The sequence below is a fragment of the Hylobates moloch genome, unplaced genomic scaffold (genome assembly GCF_009828535.3).
Source record: "Hylobates moloch isolate HMO894 unplaced genomic scaffold, HMol_V3 SCAFFOLD_4, whole genome shotgun sequence".
In the NCBI taxonomy this organism is placed as follows: domain Eukaryota; kingdom Metazoa; phylum Chordata; class Mammalia; order Primates; family Hylobatidae; genus Hylobates; species Hylobates moloch.
The window spans coordinates 90605611-90632660 of NW_026652279.1; the positions used below are offsets into that span (position 1 = coordinate 90605611).

General features: G+C 41.4%; 1 protein-coding gene and 2 long non-coding RNA genes across 7 annotated transcripts in view; 2 read left to right on the plus strand and 1 right to left on the minus strand.

Annotated features, from left to right (window-relative positions):
* The window catches only part of LOC131383286 (uncharacterized), a 102623-nt gene that overhangs the window by 18967 nt on the left and 56606 nt on the right, over positions 1–27050 (minus strand). Inside the window, exon 3 of the long non-coding RNA XR_009213194.1 lies at positions 7192–7302. This is a non-coding gene — a long non-coding RNA (uncharacterized LOC131383286). The remainder of the gene's footprint in view (positions 1–7191; positions 7303–27050) is intronic.
* Positions 6392–9961, plus strand: LOC131383287 (uncharacterized). The gene is made up of 2 exons (XR_009213196.1): positions 6392–6583; positions 9688–9961. It is a non-coding gene; the product is annotated as an uncharacterized LOC131383287 (long non-coding RNA).
* KATNAL1 (katanin catalytic subunit A1 like 1) overlaps positions 18745–27050 on the plus strand; it is a 111543-nt gene continuing 103237 nt past the window's right edge. The window contains exon 1 of one of the 5 annotated variants that reach the window (XM_032150547.1): positions 18745–18962. The gene's annotated coding sequence lies outside the window, so the exon portion shown is untranslated. Of the gene's footprint in view, positions 18963–19195; positions 19354–19386; positions 19534–27050 lie in introns of those variants that run through there. The other 4 variants (XM_058437718.1, XM_032150548.2, XM_058437719.1 and 1 more) reach the window with 4 other exon arrangements.

Below are 27050 nucleotides of genomic sequence, written 5' to 3' on the forward strand. Positions count from 1 at the left end.
GTACCACACTTTTTCCTGTCCTTTTGGAGCTCTGATGACACAAATATTAGGCTTTTGGGGAATTGTTTCACAGGACCCTGAAATTCTGGGTGTTTTTTTTTTTTAATTTTTTTAATTTTTATTTTTCTCAATCTTTATTCTCATTGCTAAAGCTTTCTCGAGTGTTGGTTCTTACTTCTTAGAGCACTTTTATAATAGTTGCTTTCATTTCTTGTCAAATAACTATCACATTTGTGTTTTCTTCATATTGACATCCATTGATTGTCGTTTCTTTCATGAGTTGAGATTTTCCTGGTTCACATGCCGACTAGTTTTGGAGCATATCACGAGCATTTTGAATATTATATTATAAGACACTAGGTCTTGTTTAAATCCTGTACAGGTTTGTTCATTTACTTATTTTTTTTTTAGCAGGCAATTGACATAATTGGTTTACACTGCAAGTTCTGATCAGCTTTCTGTGGTTGTGGTTGCAATGTCAGTTCTATTTTCAAAGTCACTGTGGTCCTGTTCACGTTTCTCCTGGGTGCCTATTATTTCATGGTCAGGATGGGACCTAGATAGCGATGTAGCTGTTAATTCAATTCTCAAAGTCTCTGTTATGATGTTTGTGATCAAATCCAAGAATACATAGCTCAAGGGTGTGCCCAAAAGCCCGCAAATAACTGTCTGGGTTTGTTTTCCCAAGCTCCTTTCTCTGTACCATCTCCCTGGCACTTTCTAGTTTCCCAGGATTCACCTTTTTGGCTATCCATCCAGAAAGCTGAAGCCTTACCACCCTGCTCTTCTGTGCACTATTGTGACTCTGCCCCTGTCCAGGACCAAGTGGTGGGAGCCCAGAGAAAAGAAAAAGCATGGTCTTGGGACCATGGTTCCTTTGATTGAGGAGGAAGGTCCCGCTTCGACAGCATATTCTGTGCTGTGGGCCTTCCGTGCTGTGGCTGCCACTGCCAGAAGACTCTTCTCTCACTGTGAGCCTGAACTAGAAGGTTTATGCTGGAACTTTCCCTGTCACAAAGGCTGCCTTGAGTCCTGTCCAGGGAATACAGAGGGTAAACATGGTAAATCCACAGTCAATTGATGACACTTTTGAATTCTGGTTTTCTCCCACAATCTACCTGCTACCATTTACTTTTTCAAGAGTTCTCAAGCAGCTGCCCCAAGCAATCTGTCCAGGTGTTATAATCTATGGGAGAACCAGAACCAAAACCTGTTCCTGGATTTTTGCAGAGCCATTTCCCCAGTATCTCCTTGGTCTGAGATCTGGGGACATTTTGCAGGTTACAAAGGTAGAATGGATACATCATCCTGATAGTTGATGATGGCAATTATTAAATATGTCAATTTGTATGTTTACGTGTATATGAGTATTTATTAAGTACTGAAAACAGACATTGCAGTGAATTCAGGCAATATGAAAGCTACAAGGGGGAACCAAATCCTTGTTCCCAAACTGGAGTGGTGGTCACCTCCTCATATTCCTAAACCACTGCAGAGGGGCAGAGAGCTTTTTCCACCTGTTCAGCAGATACAGTACTGTAGGTAACAGCTTGCCAGCAGACCTATTGTCCTATTGGGTAAATATAATATTCCAGCCACGGAGCTGTCAGCCCTGCATCAACTTGCAGGTACCATCTAAACTTTTTTTTCTTTTCCTTTTATTCATTTCTTCTTCCTGCCCCTTGTTATGGGGTAATGTGACGTTAGGACACACATAATTAGATCTAGATAACAGAAAGGGATGGGCGGAGTGTTGATGAAAAGGAATGAGGTTCTTACATGTTGTAAATGTTGTGATCCAGGCTGGGGCAATCTTTGGGTGGGGGGTGGGAGTTGCAGTGCAGAAAACCCTTGATTGATAAAGATACAGATGTGCTTGCCAATGTCACCCAAGGGATAAACAGCTTGCCCGCCATAAAATCTCATTAGTCCTGCCAGGTGAATGGAGAAATGTAAAGATTTGTGGCCTCAGTCTAACTAAAGCCATTATCTCAAGAATGTCTCAGCAATGTGTTACAGGTCTGTTGGAAGATTTCAATTTACCTGTAGTAGGTTTGCTTTCTTTCCTTCCACCAGAGGAAAACATTCAGCTTGTTTTATTGTTTTGGATTCATTTTCAGAGGACCAAAAATATCATAGCCCTCTCTCGAAAAAAAAAAAGTAAAAATACCAACCGTTTGGCCGTCCTCCCCAGCACACACACAATCTTAAAGGAGATTTCAGTTTGTGCAACAATGGGTCATTTTTGTGGGTGTACAAGTTGAATGATATAGTTGTGAATTCATTTGTGGTGGAAAAACATGCTGAGAACTTGAAATGTCTCTGAAGAAAAGACATTGTATTATATTTTCCTTTTTGACATATTTGGTGAGTATAAGAAACATCATCAATTCTTTCAATGAATGTTTACTAGGAACCTCTGAATGCAGGTCAGTGTTAGGAGCTACAAGAGATGTAGAGAGTACACCAAGAGCAAGGGCCTTGCTCTCTCAGAACTTGCAATCTGCCTGTAAAGACGATACAGTCGTAGGTGGTGGTGTCTGAGCGTTCACTCAGTTGCCAGGTCAGAAAGCTTGGCCAAGCTTCAGCTTCACTGGTTCCTCACTTCCCACATTCAATTGGTTGCCAAGTCATCTTGATCCTATTTCCAAAATGCTTCTCAAATTTACTTGGTTTTCCTCCTCCTACTGCTGCTGTAACTCTATCAGGCTTTCACTTACTTCAATTGCCCAGATCACAGCAATTTCCTTCTAACCAATCTCCACTCAAGTCACGTATCTGGTCATGACTCTTCCCTATTCAAAATTTTTTCATGGCTCTTTATTATGTCCAGAATAAGGCCCACAGCTCCTTAGCACATACATTATTCTGGCCCAAACTTCTTCTTTCATGTCTGTCTTCCACTGGACCTGTAACATGAGGTGCTCTCTGAGAAGACCACGGATTTGCCCACACCTATGCCTTTGTTCTTGTTATTCTTCTGCTTATAGTCCTCTCCTTTTTTTTTTCTGCCAAGCAAAATCAAACTTGTTCTTCAATACGAGGTCAAATGCTGCTTCTTCAGTGTGGCCAGTCACCGGTTATAGCTCCGATTTCTAGGCCCCTGTGGAACTTTGTTTAGGTATCATTTATTCATACATTCTTTCGATGTATTCATTAAGTAATACTTTATTACTGGGCAATAGACTAGCTGCTGAGAATGCAAAGGTAAGACATCATTCCTGGCCTCAAGGGACTTAGTCTAGTGGGGAGATGAATTTGAGTATAATAAGCATATGCAATGAGAAAAGATAGTGGTTATAATGGATGTGTGTACAAAGGTGTGTGTGTGTTTATGGGAGGTCCAGGAGAAGCGGCCACTAAATCTGCCTAGAGGAATTTCCATAGGACACAGCATTTGAGCTGAGGCTTAGTGGTCGGGTAGGGTTTTCCTGGTAGACAAGTAGAGGCAGGAGATTTCAGGTAGAAGAGCACAGTGAAGGCACTGAACCATGCAGAGCAAGGCACCCGAAGAAGGAGAGTCCACATTCACAGATGCAAAGCGTGAGGGCGGCTGTAAGGTTTGTAAGGCAGCATACAGGACAGATGCCGAAGCAGAGGCTGTGTGACTCCTTCTGGAGATGATGACCAGGGGTTCCTGCAATGTGTGGGAGGTTAGACTAACTGCTGGGATTAAATTCCAGGAACAAAAGCATTTCAGAAATATGTGTGCTTAAAAAACTGTAGACAAGGGCTGGGCACAGTGGCTCACGCCTGTTATCCCAACACTTTGAGAGGCCAAGGTGGGAAGATCACCTGAGGTCAGGAGTTCAAGACCAGCCTGGCCAACATGGCAAAACCCCATCTCTATTAAAAATACAAAAATTAACTGGGCATGGTGGCAAGCGCCTATAATCCCAGCTACTCGGGAGGCTGGGGCAGGGAGAACTGCTTGAACCTGGGAGGCGGAGGTTGCAGTGAGCTGAGAGTGCGCCACTGCATTCCAGCCTGGGTGTCAGGGAGAGGCTCTGTCTCAAAAAGAAAAAAAAAAAAAAAGTAGGTAAGTCTTTTGAAACCATTTTTAATTTAAAGGGTACTCTCACTCCCCCAAATGACAGCAGTACTAATCATAGAGTAACATATTTGTTTCTGAGTGCTTAGACCAATATGTGAATTAAATTAATTCTTCCCACTCTTTTTCACTACCTTCTCTTTATCTTCTTTCTTCCTTTCCTGGGAATTACTGTAAGATAGTACTTATGGTATATATTTAACTGATGTTGAATTTTGACTGGAAATAGTAAGTCTAAAATCTAAAAATAATTAGAGGAATATTCCATACCTATTACTATAAAAATCAACTAAATCTATCTTATTTTTAGCCACGTGACTCTTCATTATGTTTCTGCTTCCCACCCCGTGTGGACTATGGCTCACACACAGGCGTGCACACACACAGAGCTTCCCCCTTGCTGATATAAAACACAATTGCTAGATTCCTAGCCCCATCCCCACTGATTTGGGAGGAGGCAGGTGAAGCTCAAGAATGTCTAACACAGGCTCCCAGGTGACGCCCACGCTTGCAATCCGGAGACCACTCTTTGAATCACATTTCTCTACATGCTGCTATCTCCATTACTAAACTCTAAACATATGGATTAGAGAACACTAATCCATATTTACTTGCTGAGTCGAAAGGCATTTTAAGAGGTTATCTAGACTAATCATCACTTTGAGCTACTATCCAAGGCTACTCCAATGAGGTGCCAAGTAAAAGCAGTTAAATGTAGTTTCAAGTCCCTGTCCTCATAGAAATAGAACTTTGTTGTTCTGGGTATTACATTTTGTTAATCTTGCATAAGAAACAATCCCATGACACAGTATGATATATGTTATCATGCATATAACAAATGACACATGACTTCCAAACCACAGTAGTTAATGCCTGGGGACAAAGGTAACTGGCTAATTGAGCTTCTTTAACTTGACCTTCAAATAATTGTCACCTCTCTGTATCCTCAATCATTAAACCTATTTTTTTTCTCATGAACTTTACTGAGGACTGATTTAGGTACAATAAGCTGCACCCATTTAAAGTGTACACCAGTCTAACTTTTAAAACTACTAAATTACTAATGACTTATTAATTTAAAATTATTCATCAATATGAGTAAAAATATTTTTAGAAAGCCTACACAACTGGAAAGTACGACATGCTTTTAGAAGGAGGGAGACATATGATTTTCTATTTTTGGAATCTATTGGGTACACATGATAGAAAGGCAAGCGGGAGTAAATGGGAATCAGGATGAGACTGTCCACAAGGACCTTGGAAAACCTTGGAGGTGCATCTGGCATCTGGCGCTCCTGAACTTGGCTTGGTGTGCTCAGATAGCAAAGGCTGCTCTGGGAGGATTTGGGCTGTGAGAATGGAGTGAAGGGGATGAGTCTTTGTCATGCTTTCATGGCTGTCTGTCACTTCCTTTATGTTCCCAATGTCCCCACCCTGGTAGGCCCCGTCTGAGTTATACCTAGATTATTATTAAAAACATCAGCGTTTCTGCTTGATTCCTGTCTCTCCCCATATAAACCTATATTGCATCTGTGTTTATGCCACTTTCCAACTAACAAAACTTCAGAGACTCTCAGGGTGAAGTCAGAATCTTCCCTCTGGCATTTGAACCCCTCAACGGCGTAACCTGTGCCTCATCCACTGATGTCGCCTAATTTCAGAGGCAAATCACCTGCGGCAGATGAACGGCTCTGTTGACTCGCTCTTACCTTCATGTCTTCCTGCCTGCCGGAAAATCCTTTCATTTTCCTTACCTTTATTTCATGGTCCAAATGTAGTTCTCTATCAACTTCATGCACACAATGGAGACTTGATTCCCTCAGAATTCCCTCTCCCCATTTTTGTAGATCTTACATTCTGAACTACTCATTTTACACATAATCATGAACTGCTTTGGATTTGTGTTTAATAGTTCATGGGCATATGTTCTGTCTCTCAAGTGGAATATAAACTGCTTGAGGTCAGGGACCATGCTGTGGAATACTTCTTGGATTTTAGGATTGTAAGTAATTACAGTAATAAAAAAAGATACCTTAATGTGTAACTAAATGTCTTATTGAGACTTTCCACATAAATCCATGAATCTGAAAACAATCTTTTGTTAGACCATGTATCTTGTTTTATTTTAAAAATACGCTATTTTTATAGGCACTAAGGGAATGCAGAGTAGTGATAATAATGACGAACATTTATTGTGTTTTTACTGTGTGTTGTGCACTTTCCTCAGTGCTATGCTGTGTAGTAACTGCCTTAATCCTCCTGACAACACACAGAGACTGGTGCTATTATTATCCCCATTCTATAGCCATGGAAACTAAGGCACAAAGGGTGAAGTCATTGGCAAGGTCAGAAAGCCAGACTCGAGGTAGCTGGGCCTGGTGCCCACTAGCTTAACCACAGCACACACTGCAACTCATTCATACGAGAAACACACGAAATGTAGGCTGTGTTGAGAAATAAATAGCAGAACTGTAATTAGGGGCCAGAGGAAAAGGTTGTGAAGACCACGTCAAGATTTATGCCTGCGAGACGGTGAGTAGGAACATGTCCTCTGTGTAATGAAGGTGTCATATTCTAATAAACACAGGAGAAGGAAGAGTTCATTATCGGTAGGATCTATTTTTAGATCCTTTTTCTTATGTCATTATGAAGAAAATATAAAGTCTCCAATTTGCTCTGTATATGACAGGTCTATTTTTTTTTAAGATTCTCTATCTAAACTGTATTTTCCTGAGTTTTTCCATTAAAAATCTCCTTTTCAAGCCCAGCAAATGTTTAATCTTTTCTACTCTAATAGCTGGAAATTCTCCCTTGGGGGTCGTAAGCTCTTTAAATATTTTTAGGTTGCCAGATTTCTTCTGTCGGCTCTCCAGGAAGCCAATTTTGTTCCTAAGAGTAGTCCAGCTCTGTCTTTTGCACACTCACTGCATCACAATAAAATGCTGCCTAATTACCACCTTTGTGGGATCCCAGAGGTGTGAGTATTTGTCTCCAGGCTATTGCTGTGGACTATAAACTCTTCTCAGAGGAGAGATAAACCTCTTCATTATTTAAGCCTCCAGGTCTGGTAACATGAGTTTACTCCATTCAAATTGTTTCCATCTTGTAAAAGAAGTGATCAAATGAGACATGCAACTCACCTTGAGATAATTTCTAAAGGGAGTAGTTAACGGAATCTTCCTTCTGGGTGGTGCCCAGTTCGAAAGGGATACTGGAAAGTCAAATCCTTTTATTATCTTATGTCTTCATTTCTAGTTGGAGAAGGGAGTTCAGAGGTAAACAGATGAGGAAGTGTTACTTCTCCTGCGAAGACACAAAGTCTAGTATACTCTAGTGGATACTTTCTTCTAACTATGGCTTCTTTAAGAAATTTGAGTCAAATAGCTAAACCTATGTTTTTACTAGAAACTATTTTAATAGATAATATATTTATATTTATAAAATAAATGTATGCTTATTTGGCTTAACCCTAAAGTGAAACATCATATAAAACATGTATAATTTGTAGACACACTGGAATTCAATGGAAAAATACATTATTAAATAATGTATGATTATTTCCTTATTATCCACGGGGAAAATTACAGAATTGGCCACTCGTCGGCTATGTGCTTATCCTCTGAGATTTTTTCTTTTAAAATAGGAGGTATTCACTTTTCTAATCACCGTGCATAGGAAGTCCTGTGGACCGTTTTCAAGGGGAGCTTAGTGGAGGAACAGTGACGGGGATGGGAGGCTCTGTGCTGCTCAGATTCTCGCTGTGTGCACCATCTTATCTGTCAACAGTGGCAGTTCAGGAAAAAGGCCAGCTATCTATGTGATGGTGGCATTTAGAATCTTTGTGGTTTGAGCTCTCGGTCCAACTCTTGGATTTCTTTCCCAAGTGACCTCAGACCTATTTGACTTATGTACTTCATTTCTGGAACAAGCAGATGGATTTTTCCAGAACCACAAGCTGTGTTCTTTTAAAACTGTGATCACTTTCAGCAGCCACTGAGATGTACAAATAGTCCAAAGAGCAGTGGTTCCCAACCTTGGCTGCATATTAGAATCACTTGGGAAACTTTAAAAAAATACTGGTGCCCAGTTCCTCCCCACCAGATTAAATTTTAATTGGCCAGGGTGGGACCTAGACACCCGCAGGTGTGAAGTTCCCCAGGGGATTCCAGTGTGCTACAACTTAGAGAATCACTGCTCTAAAGACGTACTGAGAAGAAAGAGCTTCCCCTTCCCTCACTGGCTGGCTGCTTGTGCACCTTCAGACATGGTAGCAACAGGGGTGTTATATAGGTGATAATATAAGCTGCAAAATTACTGAATGGCTGCAATGAAAGGCACTGTCAAAGTAAAGAGGTTATAACAAGTATTACTCTTATTATTTTATTAGAAAACATTGCTAATACCAGACATCTATGGATTACCAGCTCAGTTATGAAGCACTTTCACATATACCACCTGTTTTGTCCTCATAGGCACCCTGTGAGGCAGAGAGGGAAGGTATGATTATGTACATTTTTTTTTTTTTTTTTTGAGACGGAGTCTTGCCCTGTCACCAGGTTAGAATGCAGTGGCCCGATCTCGGCTCACTGCAACCTCCGCCTCCTGGGTTCAAGCGATTCTCCTGCCTCAGCCTCCCGAGTAGCTGGGACTACAGGCATGTGCCACCACGCCCAGCTAATTTTTTTGTATTTTTAGTAGAGACGGGGTTTCACCATGTTAGCTAGGATGGTCTTAATCTCCTGACCTCGTGATCCGCCCGCCTCAGCCTCCCAAAGTGCTGGGATTACAGGTGTGAGCCACTGCGCCCGGCCGATTATGTACATTTTTATAAGTGAGGAAATGAAGGTCAGAAGGTTGAATGGGGCCAAACGTGGTGGCTCATGCCTGTAATCCCAGTACTTTGGGAGGATCCCTTGAGCCTAGGAGTTCAAGACCAGTCTGAGCAACACAGCAAGACCCCTGTCTCTACAATAAATTTTAAAAATTAGCCAGGTGTGGTTGGCACACATCTATGTAGTCCCAGCTATTCAAGAGGCTGAGGCAGAAGGATCACTTGAGCCCAGGAGTTCAAGGATGCAGTGAGCTATGATCCTACAACTGCACTCCAAACTGGGTGACAGAGTGAGACCCTGTCTTTAAAAAAAAAAAAAAAAAAGTAAACGACATGTCCAAGATCATACACCTTAATAGCTGGCAGCCTTGGGGTTAGAGTCCAAGTTTTTTTTGTTGCCATTCCCTTTCAACAAATTGGCACTATTATACCTTAGAATCCCAAACAGTTCTAGTCAGTTGCTGTGTGACCCACAGTTGTTTAACCTCTGTGAACCTCAGTTTCCTCACCTACAAAATGGGTATAATACTTGTACCTATTTTACAGGGCTGTTTTGAGCTCAAATAAGCTGAAAAAAGATAAAGCATCTCACAGACTATAAAAATAGGTACAAATATAAGCTGTTGCTATTATTATAACTAGTGGGAGAAGGCAGTAAGTTGAGAGAGGTCGCGTTATTTATAATGCTGTTATCCTGCTCTTAGGATTTTAAATGAAGCCCAAAACAAGAACATATCTTATTCTTTTTAATATAGTCTGCATTTGTTTTTGACCTAGTTTGTTTATTTACTAATTCAACATCCAGGGTTGCAGAATTGACCTGAGGAGACCAGGCTTCTGAGGGTCAAAAAAGCGTCTGAAGGAGACACACTGAGTGCATTCTGGGTTCACATTCCCCTCTTCTACTGCATTCCTGAATTTTCTGCCTCACAGCGGCATCTGAAGCAGTGGCTGTATGTGTCCTTAGCCACCCTTCAAGTTCACAACATGTCATATTACCTCATTTTGGCTCCCTGGGACTATTTTGGAGGACCTGAATTAGTCATGTGGGGTACTTGATTAAAAATCACTTGAACAGCCCTTTTCTTTTTGCTCAACACTGGGTCTCTGTTTGAGAGCAGACCTGGGTTAGAAGAGCAATGTCTGAGGTTTCTCTCATAAGGTGAAAATAGGGAATCAGTTAAGAAAAAAAGGCCGGGCACGGTGGCTCACGTCTGTAATCCCAGCACTTTGGGAGTCTGAGGCGGGCGGAACACGAGGTCAGGAGATCGAGACCATCCTGGCTAATCCGGTGAAACCCCATCACTATTAAAAATACAAAAAAATTAGCCGGGCATGGTGGCAGGCTCCTGTAGTCCCAGCTACTCGGGAGGCTGAGGCAGGAGAATGGCGTGAACCCGGGAGGCGGAGGTTGCAGTGAGTCGAGATTGCGCCACTGCACTCCAGCCTGGGCGACAGAGTGAGATTCTGTCTCAAAAAAAAAAAAAAAAAAAAAAAGATGAAAGAAATGGGTTCTTTAAGTCTCACTTTCATCATTCAATCCACTGTCAGTGAGACATCTGATGGTACTTAGTTGCAGATATAAAGAATCCTCATTTATAAGTACAGGTCATTTTATAACTATTTTTTTTTCATTTAGCACTGTCAAGTTCCACTATTTTTTTTCATAATTCTCTCCAGCACAGTGCCCTATGTGTAACAGATTTTCAATAAATGTTGTCAGGAACTTCTTTCTCTATCCTTAATCTCTATGACATTCATTCATTTGTTCATATAAGAAACATCTATTAGGTTTTCACTTTATGTCAGGCACTATGCTAGGGCTGGGGATACGAAACTGTAGAGACCTACTCCCCATTCTTAAGGAACTTGTCTAGTGGGAAAATAGAGAAGTGAACAGATGATTCAATTCAGAGTAAGTGCTGTGATGCTGGGGGCACAGGGTTCTATGGGGCACATGGAAAGAAGACCGGGGTTAGGGAATGGGTTCCAGAGGCAATGCCTGAGCTGATTCTTGAGGGGCAAAGAGGAGCTGGGAAGGTGACAGGTACAGTAGGGGAAGGTGGGTATAGGCAGAAGGAGGACACGTGTAGGCACAGAGGTCTGGGAGCATGAGGAGGCAGAAAACAAGGAAGAGAGAGCAGGCCAGGTCACCAGGTACTCTGCACTGCATCCTGCAGGCTGTGTTTGCTACACCTACTAGTAGTTCAGAATTAAATGTAAATGAAATAGGATAGAGAACATCAGAGCACAGGACAGTAACAGGACAGTAACTGAGGCCCTCAGTCCAACAACCTGCAAGGAACTGAATTCTGGCAACTACCATGAGAGCCTGGAAGCAGATCCTTCCCATGTCAAGCCTTCAGAAGAGATCCCAGCCCTGGATGACACCTTGACTGCAGCCTCATGAGACATCCTGGAGCAGAGAACCCACTAAGCTTTGACTGGATTCCTGATCCACAGAAACTGTGAAGTAAATATGCGTTGTTTTGAACAAGTTTGTGGTAATTTGTTATGCAGCAATAGATAACTAATATGCAGCCTAATTTATATTTGACTTCCTTTGCTTCCTTAGCTTCAGCCTCACATTCCTGACTTGACAACCCTCATACAGTGACACCTACATCAAACCCAAATACACTTTCATACATTCACACTCATCAGAGCAGCAAAAATAGAAATGTCAGATAATTCCAAGATATGATGAAGTGGGAATTCTCTTACACTGCTGTTCTGAGAGTACGTGAATACAGTTACTTTAGGGAACATTGATGAAATCTAGGAAAACTGAAGATGAACCCTTTGCTATCTATCATTCTACTTCTTGGATAAACTTTCCAAAACCTTTCACACATACGTACATGGAAATATTCAAGAATGTTTATTGTACAACCTTTAGTATTAGTGAAAGATAGAAATAAACTAGTCATCAACAGGAAATAGATGAATGGTATTATATGGTTACGGCAATTAAAATGAGGGAACTAAATCTATTAACATGTATAAATCTCAGAAATACATTGTTGAATAACAAAAGGCAACCTCAAGAAAGCATAGTATAACAACATTTATAGAAAGCTTGAAAATATGCAAAATATTATGTAATGCCTATAATATACAGATATGTAATAATAGTAAAAGAACATGAATCCAAAAATAACATCAAAATCAGGATGTGGTGAGTACCAGGGTTTCTTTTTTGTTATGCAACTCTCTATAATTTTTTTTGTGTGTTTTAAATTTAGAAAAACTAAAATGCTTTTCTATCATGAAGGTGTAAATCCTGGAACAGATCAAGAAGGAAGAAACATATGTTTCTTCCAAATCTTATGTAATTGCCATACTTACTTTATTTCATCTTAACTTCACTTTCAGACAGTAAGAACAGGTAACCAGCAATGTGGGAAAAAGGGATCAAGATGAGGTTGAGTAAGTGCTGTTAGAATCCTTTATTGTCAGTGACAATTTTTTTGGAAAGGTGAGACTTGAGAAGGGAGTGAGGCAGACCAGCGAACATAAGGAGAGAATATCAGGGAGAATAAAATGATGAACAGTTTGCTTGAATAGTTAACCATTTAGGAACGATTCATGTAAGCCAACGTTTATGATTTTGTATCATTTATGCACATAAATCACAAAGACAACCTCAAATGCATGAGAAACAGGAGGGAAGAAAGGAAATGGAATTTTCCTCCAAAACTCATCACTTTCAATTCTCTACAGTGGAAGTAGAACAGACTTAAGAAAAATAGGAAAAGAAAGGATTTCAGACATGGGAGGGGCCCTGGAGAGGGTTTGCATCTCCTTAGAAGGGGAAACAGGATCCCAGCTGTACTGCTCCTTTTTCATTCATACTTGAAATGTTCTGTGGTTGGGGTTGCCTGGCACAACACTGTCTTCTGTGAATAGAAAACCTGATCACAAGCTGCTGTTCCTCTGTGACATGCCACCTACATTGTAACATGCTTCAGTGGGTAAATCAGAGGATGACATGTTTTTCAATTCACTGGAAGATTCTCTGCATGGCACAAACGAGGTAATTCTTGCCAACATTTGCCTGAGTAATTCACTTTGAGTTATGTATTCTTCTACCAAATGCAAGGTCCTAAAACAGTTAGGTGAAAAAAGTGTTGCTAATGTATTAGTATCTAGCAGAGTATCTGCAATGACTTACTGCAGTGCTCAATGAAAATACTATTCCTCCAGCTATCACAGATGACTATATATCCATTCATTGAGTTATGTGCCCACAACATTCCAAGTGTTACAAATCCACTTAACAGCCTCAAGTCCTGGGTTTTCTGTTCATATTTCTGAATTAGCATAAAGAAATGCAAAATCATAAGCAAGGAGAATCCTCATAGATCGCTGCCAAGAGGTTTTGTGTTTATATGGCATACATAAGAAATATTTTGAGTTCCTGAAATGTGGAGCAGTTCTTTTTATTAGGAGTATGTGATTGAGTGAGTCTCACTTCTAATGGGAGACTGAGGCATAAGTATAGTAAGTTCATGAATAAAATAGAGCAAAAGCCTCATTTTGACTGGATAAGGCGGAAACATAGGTATTAGGTATTAGTATAAGGTTCTTCATTTCCTCCTCTTGTCTACTATCTCTTCGGATTACATGCGAGAAAAGGCAGCATCAGAGAGAGAAAACTGACACCTTGAAAATCTACCTTTTAAATCCTTCTCTTCCACTCAATCAAGTTCCATTGCACTGTATGAGGTCTCTGGTACTAGTTCCTGGCTTTCTTCATCATTAACTTTCTGCTTCCTCTCACTTGCTAATAACGAGTAAAACTGTAGCAAGTAAAGAAGCTGAATTTCTGCATATCTGAGAGAGGTTAGATTCCATATGGGTTCAGGCCATACTCTGATGGACAACTGCAGGCTCACCGCTAGTGATCCCTACAGGCCAGGCTGCGACTGGGGTCCAACAGTGACAACTGCTGTAGTGGAACAGGATCTTTGCTTTTCATGGACCTGAAATCCAGAGTACCTCTACATGTTAGGACTGGCCCCTTAGCTGCATCTCAGGTCATCTGGCTATTTAAGAACTCTCAATCCTCTAAAGCAGTGTTTCTTAAACCCTTTTGATGGACACTTATGGCAGGAAGTACATCTTACTTAACAATCCATATTAGTCAGGGTCCAGTCAGGAAAAAAGAAACTTTAAGTAGGTATTTTAAGAGCAAGAATTTAGCACAGGGAATTGATTAGACAGATGTTCAAGGACTGAAAAATTAAAAAAGGAACACTGGAGTAACACATGGGTTATAACTGCAAGAAACAGCTCCTGCCTGAAGGGCTGGAGATCAAAGGGAGGAGAGGAGGTTGGGGTTTGTAGGAAAGGCCTGCTGAAGCTGGGGCACAGGCTCCTGAAGAGGGACACTGTCTGGCTGCTGCTGCAGGTAATGTTTTGGGGTGGAGGGAGAAGAGATGCGATGAGGCTGGTTGAGATACAATAAGAAGCTGGAGACAAGTAAAACTGACACCAGGCTAAAAGTCTGTGGCAGGAGTGATGCTGCCAAGCATAGCAGGCCGTCAGGAAGGAGCAAGTTGCTTCCCTCTCCTCCAGCCTTGTGCTCTTCCTCTGGTCCTGCTGTGCCGCCCCTGCCTCTCCACTCAGATGACAGAGGAGAAATGTGGTTTGCACAATTCCAGCCCCACCAACACAGAGGACAGAGGGTAGGTTTGAAGCTGAAAGATGACAGCTCAGTAACTGCCATACTATACTTGACCCTAACCACGCACATCCCCTCTGGATTTCATTTTCTACCGCATTCTATTGCATTCTACTTTACCCTGCGCTACCTTACCTTATCACTTTTTAAACATTACAAAGCTGGAAGAGACCTATCACATTGACTTCACGACCTACTAACAGACTGTGACCCACAGTGAGGAAAACTCTGTTCTAGATCTTTACGGTAAGAGGGCCTGAATGTTGGAATTCAGTGCTACTTACGTACTGAATTCCTTCCACAGCAACAGCGACTTAAGGAATTACCTCCCAAGGTACTCCTCCACTGAATATGTATGGAGGCCCACAGTTCTATAGGCTTCAGGGAAATTTATATCAAGAGGCTGCAAATGTCCTGTTTAGTACTAGAAGAGGGAGAGCTACCAGATAAAGGAGGTTTTGCTAACGGGAAAAGTTAAAAGAACTACCAATCAAAAACATTTATTGTGCCCTTATTATATGTAGGGTATTATGAAGGTGTTTTTGAGAATACCCAGAAATGCACATTAGAGGAGCTTGAAATATAGTGAGAAAAGACAAAAAGCCAGTGAGTAAACAATAGATGAGCAGCCACTCAGCAGTATGGTCAGCTGTCAAGGGAGTGAGATTGGCAGGAAATACTCTGAGCACAGAGCAGGGTGATATGACTGAGCAGGAACTATCTGGAAAGGTTTCATGTGAAGGTCTGTTTTCAGAATACGTAGACCTTAGATAGGTAAGGCGCTGGTATCTCAGGCGAACAGAACAGAAGTAATAGAACAAGTTAAGGAAGAGTAGGCCTGCTTGTGCAGTGCTGGAACTTGTAGATCAGAACTAGCAAGAGAAATTGCAGCGCCAACCACGGCTGAGGCGGAAGCTTGCAAATGGAGAAGGTGTAGTGACTGAACCTTGGCAACTATCCTCACGTTTAAGAAGCAGGTAAAAGAGCTGGTGAATAACACAATGAAGTCTGGTTGGAAAGCTCTGAAGAGATCCAAGGTCAAGGACCCACCAAGGAGGGTGGTCAGCAAAGTCAAATGCCAGAGAGGCCAAGAACTCCAAGAACTGAGGAAAAACCTCAACTGTAAACCAGATGCGCTGTAAATGAGGGTGGTGGCTCTTGACCACACTGCCTGTGTGGATTAATGTGCTACTACTTTCAGCTCCATCTTTTGGATTTGTATAGGGTGTTTAACTATCACTTGAACAGGTCCAAAGTATCTGGTGAAAACAATAAACTATGGTATACTATCGGTCCTTATTCGTTCCCACCTGTCCACAGCCATGCCAGGCATTTTAAGGCTGTGCTTGAGTGGCTTGTGGTCTTCCCTCCCGTGACTGCCCACCTCCAACTCACTTTTGTGACAGCTTTTATTTGTGCTGCTGTCATCCATTCTCAAGTGGCCTGTCCTGCTGAGCTGATTTTCTGGGATCCTGGCTTCACAAAACAAGGAGCGTTATGCATTGGGACTTTGTCTTTGGAGACTTCGTCATGGCTGTAGGCTGCACTACAACCTTGGCCAGCTGCCTTGCAAAGAAAGACAAGTGATCGGTCACATGGGAAACCAGATCAGGAAGAGATGGATCCGGTGAACCTATCATCCCTACTACAACATGTGTTCAGCTGGTGGCAGATCAGTAACATCTTCTCCAGGAGTAAAGGAGAATTTATTTACATGCTCATTACATATGCAGAGTTGTGACCAAATTGCTGCAGGTGACAGGTCCAAGTTCCTACAAGGATGTCCTATGGCTTCATACCAGACTTTGTTCCGGACTTCATCTCTTAAGTGCTTTCATTTCTTCTGTACAAGCTATGGTTACTTTGGTTTCTTTTCTTCCTCTTAGACAGCAGATTCCAGCTATTATCACATAGCTTCCTCATTTATACTAGAGTAAACCATTATTATGGATGTAAGAAAATGGGTTTCATAAGCGAACCCACTGTGAAGTTAGCCAGGACAGGTGTATTAGTCCGTTTTCATGCTGCTAATAAAGACATACCCAAGACAGGGTAATTTATAAAGGAAAGAGTTTTAATGGACTCAGTTCCATATGGCTGAGGAGGCCTCACAATCATGGCGGAAGATGAAGGAAGAGCAAAGGGACTTCTTACACAGCGGCAGGCAAAAGAGCTTGTGTAGGGGAACTCCCATTTATAAAGCCATCAGATCTCATGAGACTTATTCACTACCATAAGAACAGTATGGGTGAAACCACGCCCATGATTCAATTATCCCCACCTGGCCCTGCCCTTGACAGGTGGGAATTATTACAATACAAAGTGAGAGGTGGGTGGGGACACAGCCAAACCATATCAACAGGTCATGTACGTAAGCTGCTTAATATTTATTGAGCAGCTACACTGTGGACTGAATCAAATAGAATATGAGGATACATATGTGAAAAAATATTATTTTAATAGCTGGCTCCAGTGTTCCTCTTGGGAAGTTACCCTGTGTAGGAAAAAGCTTTGGTAAACAGTTTAGGAATGGTAGGTAGCTACGAAGGCACAAATTAGGAGATGGAAATAAAAGTATTGCATAAAGAGAGAAGAGAGGAGGGGAGAGAGGGGACCAGAGAGATGGTACGATAGTGGGAGGTTACAGGTTATGATGAAAAAATGGGGGTAGGTGGTAGGCGGATAAAAATATCACGGGAGGAACTGAAGGACTTTTAAGAGCAGGGATTTCTAATTTTAGGTTTTTTGCATCCTTAATTTAAAACCACTCATCTGCTCCAAACCTTCCAAAGAGTTGGCTATAGAAACAACCAAAGAAAAGGGGCTGATTTCGACATTATGTGTCAGCAGTAGAGAGAAGAGAGTTGTAAGAGGTGATATGTGGAGAAGGCTAAGTGTTCAGGAAAAGCAAGAACTGAGAGCCAGAAGTGACGGTGCAATCCTTGAGAGGACTTTGGCCGTGGGGAACAACAAAAGGTGGATAAGGGACTCAGCCAAGTTCAAGAAAATCTCTGTGGTAGGATGACTCAGCTGGATTACAGAAGCCATTTTTGTTATTTTCAACCATAATTTTTCAGGAGACATTCATTGTTAGAAAATGACAAGCTCACGAATTCACTCCCCTTCCTCTTTTTTTCTATTAAATCTCTGGGCCTCAGTTTTCTCATCTATAAAATGTAGAGATTGGGCCTAGAATATCTCTGTGGTTTCCATTAGAGTCTATAGCTCTAATAATCATAACAACACATTTTTATGTTCTCTTTTGAGGTAAATTTAGAGGCAGTGAAATGTACAAATCTTAAATGTCCCATTCCAAGAGTTTTGACAAATGCATATACTTCTGTAACCGAAACCCTTAGCTATAGAGTTTTTTCATCACTACAAAAAATTCTCTCAAACCCCTCCCCGACGGCCAACCACTATTCTGACTTTTATCACTATTGATTAAATAATGAATATTTAATAGCTATTGTTAAATGCTAAGCTTTGTTTTATAGAGCTTCATCAGTATTAAGGCGTGTATTTCTTACAAGAGTAGCAGATGGATATCTCCATTTTTGCAGATCAAAACGTTAAGAGGTGAGAAAGGCGCCCCTGGTCATCAGCTACCAAGCATAGGGGCAGGACGTGAACTAAGAATTCGTTTTAGAAGCCCACGCTCTTAACCTGTTTATCCTAGAGTCCGCAAACGATTGCCAAGAAACAGCATAAATCCAAATTCGGTCGAAAGCAATGCCATTTGCAAGCTCTAAAACCTCCTGAATAATCCTAAAGGCCATATGTATTCCATCTTATCGAAGGATTTCTTTCTATCCCACTCCCCAGAGAATGGAGAAACGGGGTGCGAAAGACTTCAATTCGGTTTGACTGGAGAAAAACACAGAGGTGGCGTAGGATCCATACATCCCATGGGGGCAGACCCAGCGGCGGACGCCTGGACAGGCGACAGGGAAAGGCACTGCGACGCCCCGGGTGCCCCCTCCTTCGACGCCACTGGCATCTCCTCCGAAAGCAGCAGGCATGAAGGTGCCCCGCCACGGGGGCTGGACGCAGTGGAGGCAGGCTCATCAAGCACGACCAGAGCTCAGTGGGCCACACATCCTCCTCAATGTCACTGTCTGCCTGCTCTCCCACCCCGCGCCGCTGCGCCTCCCTCCCCCCGGCAACCTGGGCGGGAGTCCGAAGCTCCGCCCCAGAGCGGACTCACAGCCCCAGCGCTCCCTCCCGCGCTGCGCCCACGGCGCGGCCGCGGCTGCCATGGCAACCTTACGCCGCCGCCGCCGCCTCTTCACGCACGTCGCGAGCTAACGGACTCGGCGGCGGCGGCGGCCTGCGCCCCACCCCCACCCCATCTGGACCTCATCGCTGAATGTGCCCGGACCTGCGCCTTCTAGGTAATGAATCCGAGAGAAAGGGGCGAGGGCGAGACGGCAGGTGGTGCAGGGCTCTAGCCAACAGCCCCTCCTAGCCTCCCACCGCCGGAGACGCCAGGGCAGTGGGCTGCGGGGTTCCTCGGGCGCTGGCTCCCGTGCGGGGACGGGGAGTGGCGCGGGAGCGCCAGGGTCGCGGTGCATCATGGGGATTGTAGTTCAGTGGCTCCTCGGGCTCGCGGCCTTGGTGGGGTAGCTGGGACTGGCGAACTACAAAGCCCGTCGGCCCCGACCGCCGGGAAAGACCGATAAACTTTGAGCGGACCGGGACAGAAAAAAAAATCTCTCTTTGTCTTGAGGGGGCTGTTGGGTGGTCGCGGACCTGGGCTCTGTGCGTTGGGAAAGGGAAGTGGAGGTGAGCCTCAGGCTTCCCGCCCTGTCGCTGGGCCCGCCCCAGCTGCAGCGCTCAGCCCCACCCCGGCTGGGCCACCGCCCTGCACAGTCTCAGGGATGAGCAGCCGCCCAAGCTGCAGGGCCTCGGGTCTTCGGCGCCTCTGACCCTCGCAGGTTGCTGCCTCTCGGTGCAGAACCGTATGTATGTCACACATTGGATGTGAGACCTGAGAAACTGTGTTTTAACAGGTTTTTCTCCTTTCCTGGATACGTTTATTTCTGGGTTAGTCATGTTTGTTTTAAAGTAGCTCAGAGGTGTTTGCATATTAAACCCATCAATTGGTAATTACTCAAAGGAGAGTAATGTTTAAAGGTTAAGTGTGGAAATAGATAAAAAGATGTCATTGCGATTATATGGTGGTATCTGGCATTTTTAACTTTTTGCATTTTTGCATTTTATTTCTTGAGGTTCAAGGTTGTGAAATGAGTGCTCCACCCCACCCCCACCCCTTGCCAGCCTGAACACTGCCTACACATATTTTGATTAGTTCAATTTTAAATTACGAGTAACTTTTAAAAACAGACTTTTTTAGCAGTAGGCAGCAATAATTATTTGATTATTTCAGTGTTATTCAGAATTTCTCAACATGTTTTCGGAGGGAAAAATACCATGTTTTAATTATTTAGTTAATTATTTATATATTTGTTATGTTCAGGAGTACACTTGAGTCCTTAGAGTTAACTCAAGACTTGGTGGTAAAGGAAGCTGACACAGATTTACGAAACCTTCCTTGACGACCCTTTAAAATTTTTCAATAGGTAGATAGCCATCCTAGAAATTTACTGCTTTATGGAGTAAGTTGGAGAATTGTTGATATTATTGTGAGTTTGTGTGTGTGTGTGTGTGTGTTTAAAAACAAACAAAAAGACCACAAATCCTATAAAACTTTCTCTTAATTAAAATGAAGTTGACCTGTGTAAATTTTACTTGAGGTTGCAATTTTGTACAAGGAGATGGAAAGTAGGTTTAGTAAGACAGGTAGAAAACAAAATTGAGGCCTTATGTGATACAATATAAGGTTTGAAGTATTTTATTTATTCATTCAAAATGTGTTAAGAACCTGTGTGCCAGGCATTATGCCGGGTGGTGAGAATAAAGAGATGAAAAAAGATGGTCTATCCTGCATGGGCAGTCTTGTCATCACAATAGTGTGGTAGAGATATGTGCAAGTTGCTATAGGAGCCCAGAGGAAATAATCACATAACAGTAACATTTATTGAATATGTCAGGTGCTGTGAGGAGTATTTTGCATGCAGCTCCTTACTTAATCCTCAAAACAGTTGAAGTAGTAGTTACTGATTTTTAGAGATGAGGAAACAGGCTTTAGAGGCCTTGCACAAAATCATAGTTGGTAAAGTGTGAACCTGGGGTTTCAGCCCAGGTGGGTCTGGTCCTGATCTCAAGCACTGACCAGTCTCTGTCAATTAGTAGAAAGATCCTGACTCTAAGGAAGTCGGGGAGGCCTTCAGTATGATTTGACTTTTAACTTGTGTTAAAATAGTTGAATAAGCTTTCCACTGGAGTGATGATGAGGAAAGTCATTCTAGGACAAATGGATGGCACAAAATGAGCAAAGGATAGATTGAAGAATGAGTATTTTGTATTTGGGAAACGCTAGGTAGTTCTGAATGACTGGATCCCAGAATACTTGCAATTAGTGGGTGAGGCCAGATCTTAAAGTACTTAGCACCATATTCAGAGTTTAGAATTTTTCGGCCGGGCGCGGTGGCTCACGCTTGTAATCCCAGCACTTTAGGAGGCCGAGGCGGGCGGATCACGAGGTCAGAAGATCGAGACCACAGTGAAACCCCGTCTCTACTAAAAATACAAAAAATTAGCCGGGCTTGGTGGCAGGCGCCTGTAATCCCAGTTACTTGGGAGGCTGAGGCAGGAGAATGGCATGAACCCGGGAGGTGGAGCTTGCAGTGAGCCGAGATTGCGCCACTGCACTGCAGCCTGGGCGACAGAGCGAGACTCCGTCTAAAAAAAAAAAAAAAAAAAAAGAATTTTTCTTGACATGGGGCAGTCACTGAAGAATTTTAGCTAGAGTGGTGGTGTCATCAGCTTTGTATTTTAGAAAGATAACTCCAGCTCCAGTGTAGAGAATAGACCTGGGAGGGGAAAGATTAGAGGCAGTAGAAAAGCCAGTTGTATAATAGAAAAAAAACAAAGTCCAGTAGAGAAATGAAGAGAGTCTGAATTAAGCAGTTGGAGTTACAGAAAGACATGAATTCAAGGAATATTTAAGAGATAAAATTGATATGACTTGGTAAGAGTTTGGATGTTGGGAGTTAGATTTGGAACTCTTAGCTAATTGATTCCTCAGTTTCTGGCTAGCATGACTGAGGTAATAGTGAACCCATTGATTGAGATGAGGAGCTGGTTTTTATTGGGGTGAAATATAAAGATATTAGTTCAGTTTTGAGCATTTGTTTGAGGTTCCTGTGGGATATTCAGGTGAAGATGCATTTGAGTCTGGAGTTCAGAGAGAGAGCAGGCTGGAGTTAGAAGTTTGCATATAGATAAGTAGTTAAAGCTACAAGGGAGAATGGACCAGCTCACATTGGAGTAATGAGTAGAAAAGAAAAAGGAAGAGGTTTGGATATGGAACTCTCATTTAAGAGATGTGTGTAGGCTGGGCACAGTGGCTCGCGCCTGTAATCCCAGCACTTTGGAAGGCTGAGGTGGGCAGATCAGGAGATCAAGAGATCGAGACCATCCTGGCCAACATGGTGAAACCTCGTTTGTACTTAAAATACAAAAATTAGCTGGGCATGGTGGTTCACACCTATAGTCCCAGCTACTCAGGATCAGGAGGCTGAGGCAGGAGAATAGCTTGAACCCAGGAGGCAGAGGTTGCAGTTAGCCAAGATCATGCCACTGCACTCCAGCCTGGTGACAGAGCGAGACTCCCTGTCAGAAAAAAAAAAAAAAAGAGTTGTGTGTATGTGTTTGCAGAAGGAGCCTACAAATGAGACCCTGGTTAGGAGGCAGAGAGGAAGAAGAAATGGGAGAGAGCATAACAAACAAAGGAGGGGAAAATAAGGAAAGAAAGTAAGTTGTCTAATTTTGTGTCTACAACTTATTTTCTGTATGATCATAGGCAGGTCTCCAAATCTGTACCCTTATTTCATATGAGGTGTTAATACTGTTTTTTTTGATTTTGGGAAGTTGAAACAGTTTAGTGGAGGTAAACCCTAAAGTGCTCAACAACTGACAGCATTTCTTTTGCTTCCTTACTGTGTGGCAGGACTGCCAGTTCTGTCTGATAGAAAGGCCCTATTCTGTGACTTGACTTGAACATATTAAGCAGGTGGATCAGGTATTAGTTATATTACAAAGTGATGATTAGAGTCTGAGGACTAATCAGTTTTTTTTAAGATGAAGCTTCGTTTAATGCTATAAAATGTTATTGTATAGGGCATTAATACCAATGTGCTTTTGCCTTGTTTTCATCTTCAAAGAAACAGAAAGTTCCACTAGATAATATGAGAGCCTAATGGCTCTAAAATTCTTCAATTCTGACAGTATTTCATGTCTGGACTGATTTGTGATTTCACTGATATTTGAGCATCTGTAAATGAAAATATGTTTATATTTTAATGTGCTCAAGAGTATTTCATTTTATTTTTTTTTTTTGGAGACACGGTCTGACTCTGTCACCTAGGCTGGAATGCAATGGTGCAGTCATAGCTCACAGCAGCCTTGAACTCCTGGGCTCAAGCAGCCTTCCTGTCCCAGCCTCCCCAATGGCTGGGATTTCAGGCACGTGCCCACACCAGGCTCAACATTAAACATTTTTCTCCTCAGTGATAACTATACTTACATATGCTAGTCCCAGGGAAATTGTGCCCTAGAATACCTGATAAAAGTGAGATATAGGCATTTGCCAGATAAATTCAAGGCATAGATTGTGAGAGTCGTTTAAAAAAAATGGGGTAGTTTTTCAAGGTTGTTTAATCTTCACTGGATGTCTTTAGATATGTTTCTTTTGCTGGGGTATGGTTTGATTGTGGTCCTAACTGAACGAATGGCAAAGGAGTAAATGACCTTTTAAGTCCTTTTGTAACTTTGTTCTGTCCATTAGTAATTGTAAAAGCTCCTATTAGGCAGCCTATTAAAAAGTGAGCTTTGATTTTAAATCTTATTCTTTTTAATATTTTGCTATGAAGCTGTTTTTATTAAACACTTTTTATGGTTTTTAATCATATCTAAGTATTGTTTTGCATTTTGTAAAGAATTTAATGCTTAGTTGCTGACCCCCCAATTGTATTTACTTCCCAGGGTATTATAGAACTCTTTAGAATGGTTATGTTATGGACATTTATCAAACACATGCCTTGCGTTTCAGTTCAAGAAACATTATTGTGTGTCTTTATGTCAAACAGTGCACCGAATGATACATGATACATGAATAAGATCTGGCCCCTCTCTCAAAGGATGTACATTTCAATCAATGCTCAGACTAGTTTTGGTATACTCACTCTTGTGTTTTTTAAGGAAATCGTCTCCAAAAAACAATGTATTTTATTTCTTATTTTCTTAGCTTTTATGTGTTTGAGGGACAAACAATATAACTTCATTCGCTGTATTTCAATAACTTGTTCCTTCATTCTCGTTTATTCCTGTCTCTATAAGTGTCTTTATATGTCAGTATTCTTTTCTTTCTGATGTTTTCCTCTTTCCATTTTTCCTGGTGATTTGGCAGTAGGAAGAGAAATGAATGAGAGAATCAGTAGTGACTGTTTTTTTTTTTCTGACCTACTTATGTGAGAGTATGGATGATTGGTATTTAACACATAATTCCTGATACTTTTATACTCGTATTTTCTCTGCATTATTAGATATTATTTGAAGTCAAGAATTTTATGTTAGTAAACTCCACGTGGCCTTACACTGTTTCTTATATGTATATAGGTTATTTGCTTAATGTGGTAGATGCTTACTAATTAGTTTAGATTGGATGATGAATGGATGAGTAAGTAAACATGATAATAAAATTACTTGTTCAAAGACTACTTGAGTCTGGGTGTGGTGGCTCTTGCTTGTTATCCCAGCACTTTGGGAGGCTGAGAGGGGCAGAACGCTTGAGTCCAGGAGTTTGAGACAAGTTGCCTGGGCAACATGGCGAGACCTCATCTCTGCAAAAAATACAAAAATTAGCCAGGCGTGGCTGTGCACACCCATGGTCCCAGCTACTCAGGAGGCTGAGGTGGGAGGATTGGTTGAGGCTGAGAGGTCGAGGTTGCAGTGAGCTGAGATTGCACCATTGCACTCCAGGCTGGGCGACAGAGTGAGACCTTGCCTCAAAAATAAGTAAATACATACATACATATATACATACTTCATAAAATAAAGTAATATGAAGCAGATGGTTTTGAAAGATTTTAGGCTGTTCAAAGCACTATGAAATTAAAAAGCAAGTAGTATTTAATTATATAGGCAACCGCAACAAAATACCTTTATTTCTGTTAATAAGCCTTTTATATTTATTTTTAGATTAGCTGTGTAACTTTAAAGGAATTTGAGGCAGTAAATTGTAATAAGCTAGGAGGACAGGCGCTGAGTTAGACACATCTGGGTTCAAATCCAGGCTCTGTGGGCAAATTATTTAAATTCTTTAAAGCCTCAGTCACCTCCTCTGTTAAATGGTGGGTAACTGTTATTGTTTTGTAGTGTTATAAGGATTAGATGAGATAATGCCTAGAAAAACATTTTTATCGTATTACTTGGTGGGGAGTTAGTATTCAATAAACATCGCTACTATTATTTTTGTGCTAAAAAGGGTATTTACGCACTTAAGATAAAGTTTATAGGTTTTTTTTTTGTTTTTTTTTTTTTTTTGAGACAGAGTCTCACTCTTGTTGCCCAGGTTGGAGTGCAGTGGCGCCATCTCGGCTCACTGCAACCTCCGCCTCCTGGGTTCAAGCTTCTCCCGCCTCAGTCTCCTGAGTAGCTGGGACCACAGGCACTCGCCACCACGCCCAGCTAATTTTTGTACTTTTTTAGTAGAGACGGGGTTTTGCCATGTTGGCCAGGCTGGTCTTGAACTCCTGACCTCAGGAGATCCGCCTGTCTAGGCCTCCCAAAGTGCTGGGATTACAGGCGTGAGCCACCATGCCTGGCCAAGTTTATAGTTTAAGCTGTCATCTTGAGACACAGTAACAGATGATCCACATTTTCTGTCCTTTGTAATATTTTAAAGCTGCCGGTAGAATTTAGAACATGAGCAGAAATTACTGTGATGGTTACTTTTGAGAAACGTTTAAGCTCTTAGAACCCTATATTAATATCTAGATTCTTTTATGTTTATGAACAGTTTTTTTTTGTTTCTAAAATATTTGAGAAGCTATTTCTATACATGTAAAAAATAAATGAAAAGCCTTCATTACTACATACATTCTTTTGTAATGTCTGGGTTTGTGGTTGTTTTCTTTATTATTCATGGCAAACTGTAGTCCTTGAGACTATTACCCAAAATAAAGAGATGGGAGGCATTGTGGTTTTCAAAATTAACTGTTTTGTTGATTAGCACTCACATAGTAGGTTCATTTATTGTGCTTGAAACATACTTCAGGATGCATTAATTTGAGAAGTCATGGTTATGTGTTTCCTTAATTGCTTTTATTTATAGCAGCCATTGTATGACATAAACTGGACTTCGGTGATTTGGAGAAACATTTTCTTTTTCATTAAACATGTAAAGCCTAGTCATATTGATAAATGGTTTTTCATTTGTGGTACAAAATACTGAATCATTGTGGTACAAAATATTGAAAATAAAACTTGATTTGTTGTTTTGCTTACCACTGTTCTAATTAGCGTTATTTAGTTCACATTGCTATAGTTCAGGTTACTTAGGTGTTTCTGAAATAGGCATCTACTTTCAGGAATTTACAACTTTTAGGAGGAAAAGGAACAATATGAGAAAAATATGGAAGTGTCAGAATAAAAATAGTTTAAAGCAGAAATTATTTTCTTAGCCTTATATGTATTTTAAGTATTACTGAATTAGATTGACATCATTCACATAAAATTAGTTTAAAAAATGTTTTATTTCCTCTTTAAAAACCATTACTGTGGAGACAAAAGAATGATAAATATTATGATTTCATTTGTAAAAGGAATTATAAGTGACATCCCTGGTGGGATTGGGTTCTGGATACAAGCTAGCTTTTCATTTTTTCAATTATATGTCTTAATCTTGGCATGAGATAAAAAATTCAAGTATGTTGGGAGAGAAAGTTTGTGTGTGTGTGTGTGTGTGTGTGTGTGTGTGTGTGTTGTGGGTGATGGTAGATTTAAAGGAGAGAACAGAAAGGTTGGAGATGTAGCTGAAAAGATGGCTTTATGTGTTACGTTTAGATCTGAGTCATGAAACAGTTACGAAAATAATTATCTGGGACCAGATAAAGCAGTATTCCTTCTTGATCTGAGCATGGACTTGGACTGAGCTCTTGTCAGTCTGAGCCTAGAACTCTCCTTGAAGGTATTATCTGGAGCATTCTGTATAGGGCAGCATTGCTGGGTGAGTTCAGCAGTAAATACTGTAAGAAGATGCTTAATTTATTTTTGAATACATAATAAACTCAAAATAAGAGACATTGTCAAATATTAGACATTGCTAAAATATTTTGTCTTTAGATTTAACCTGATAT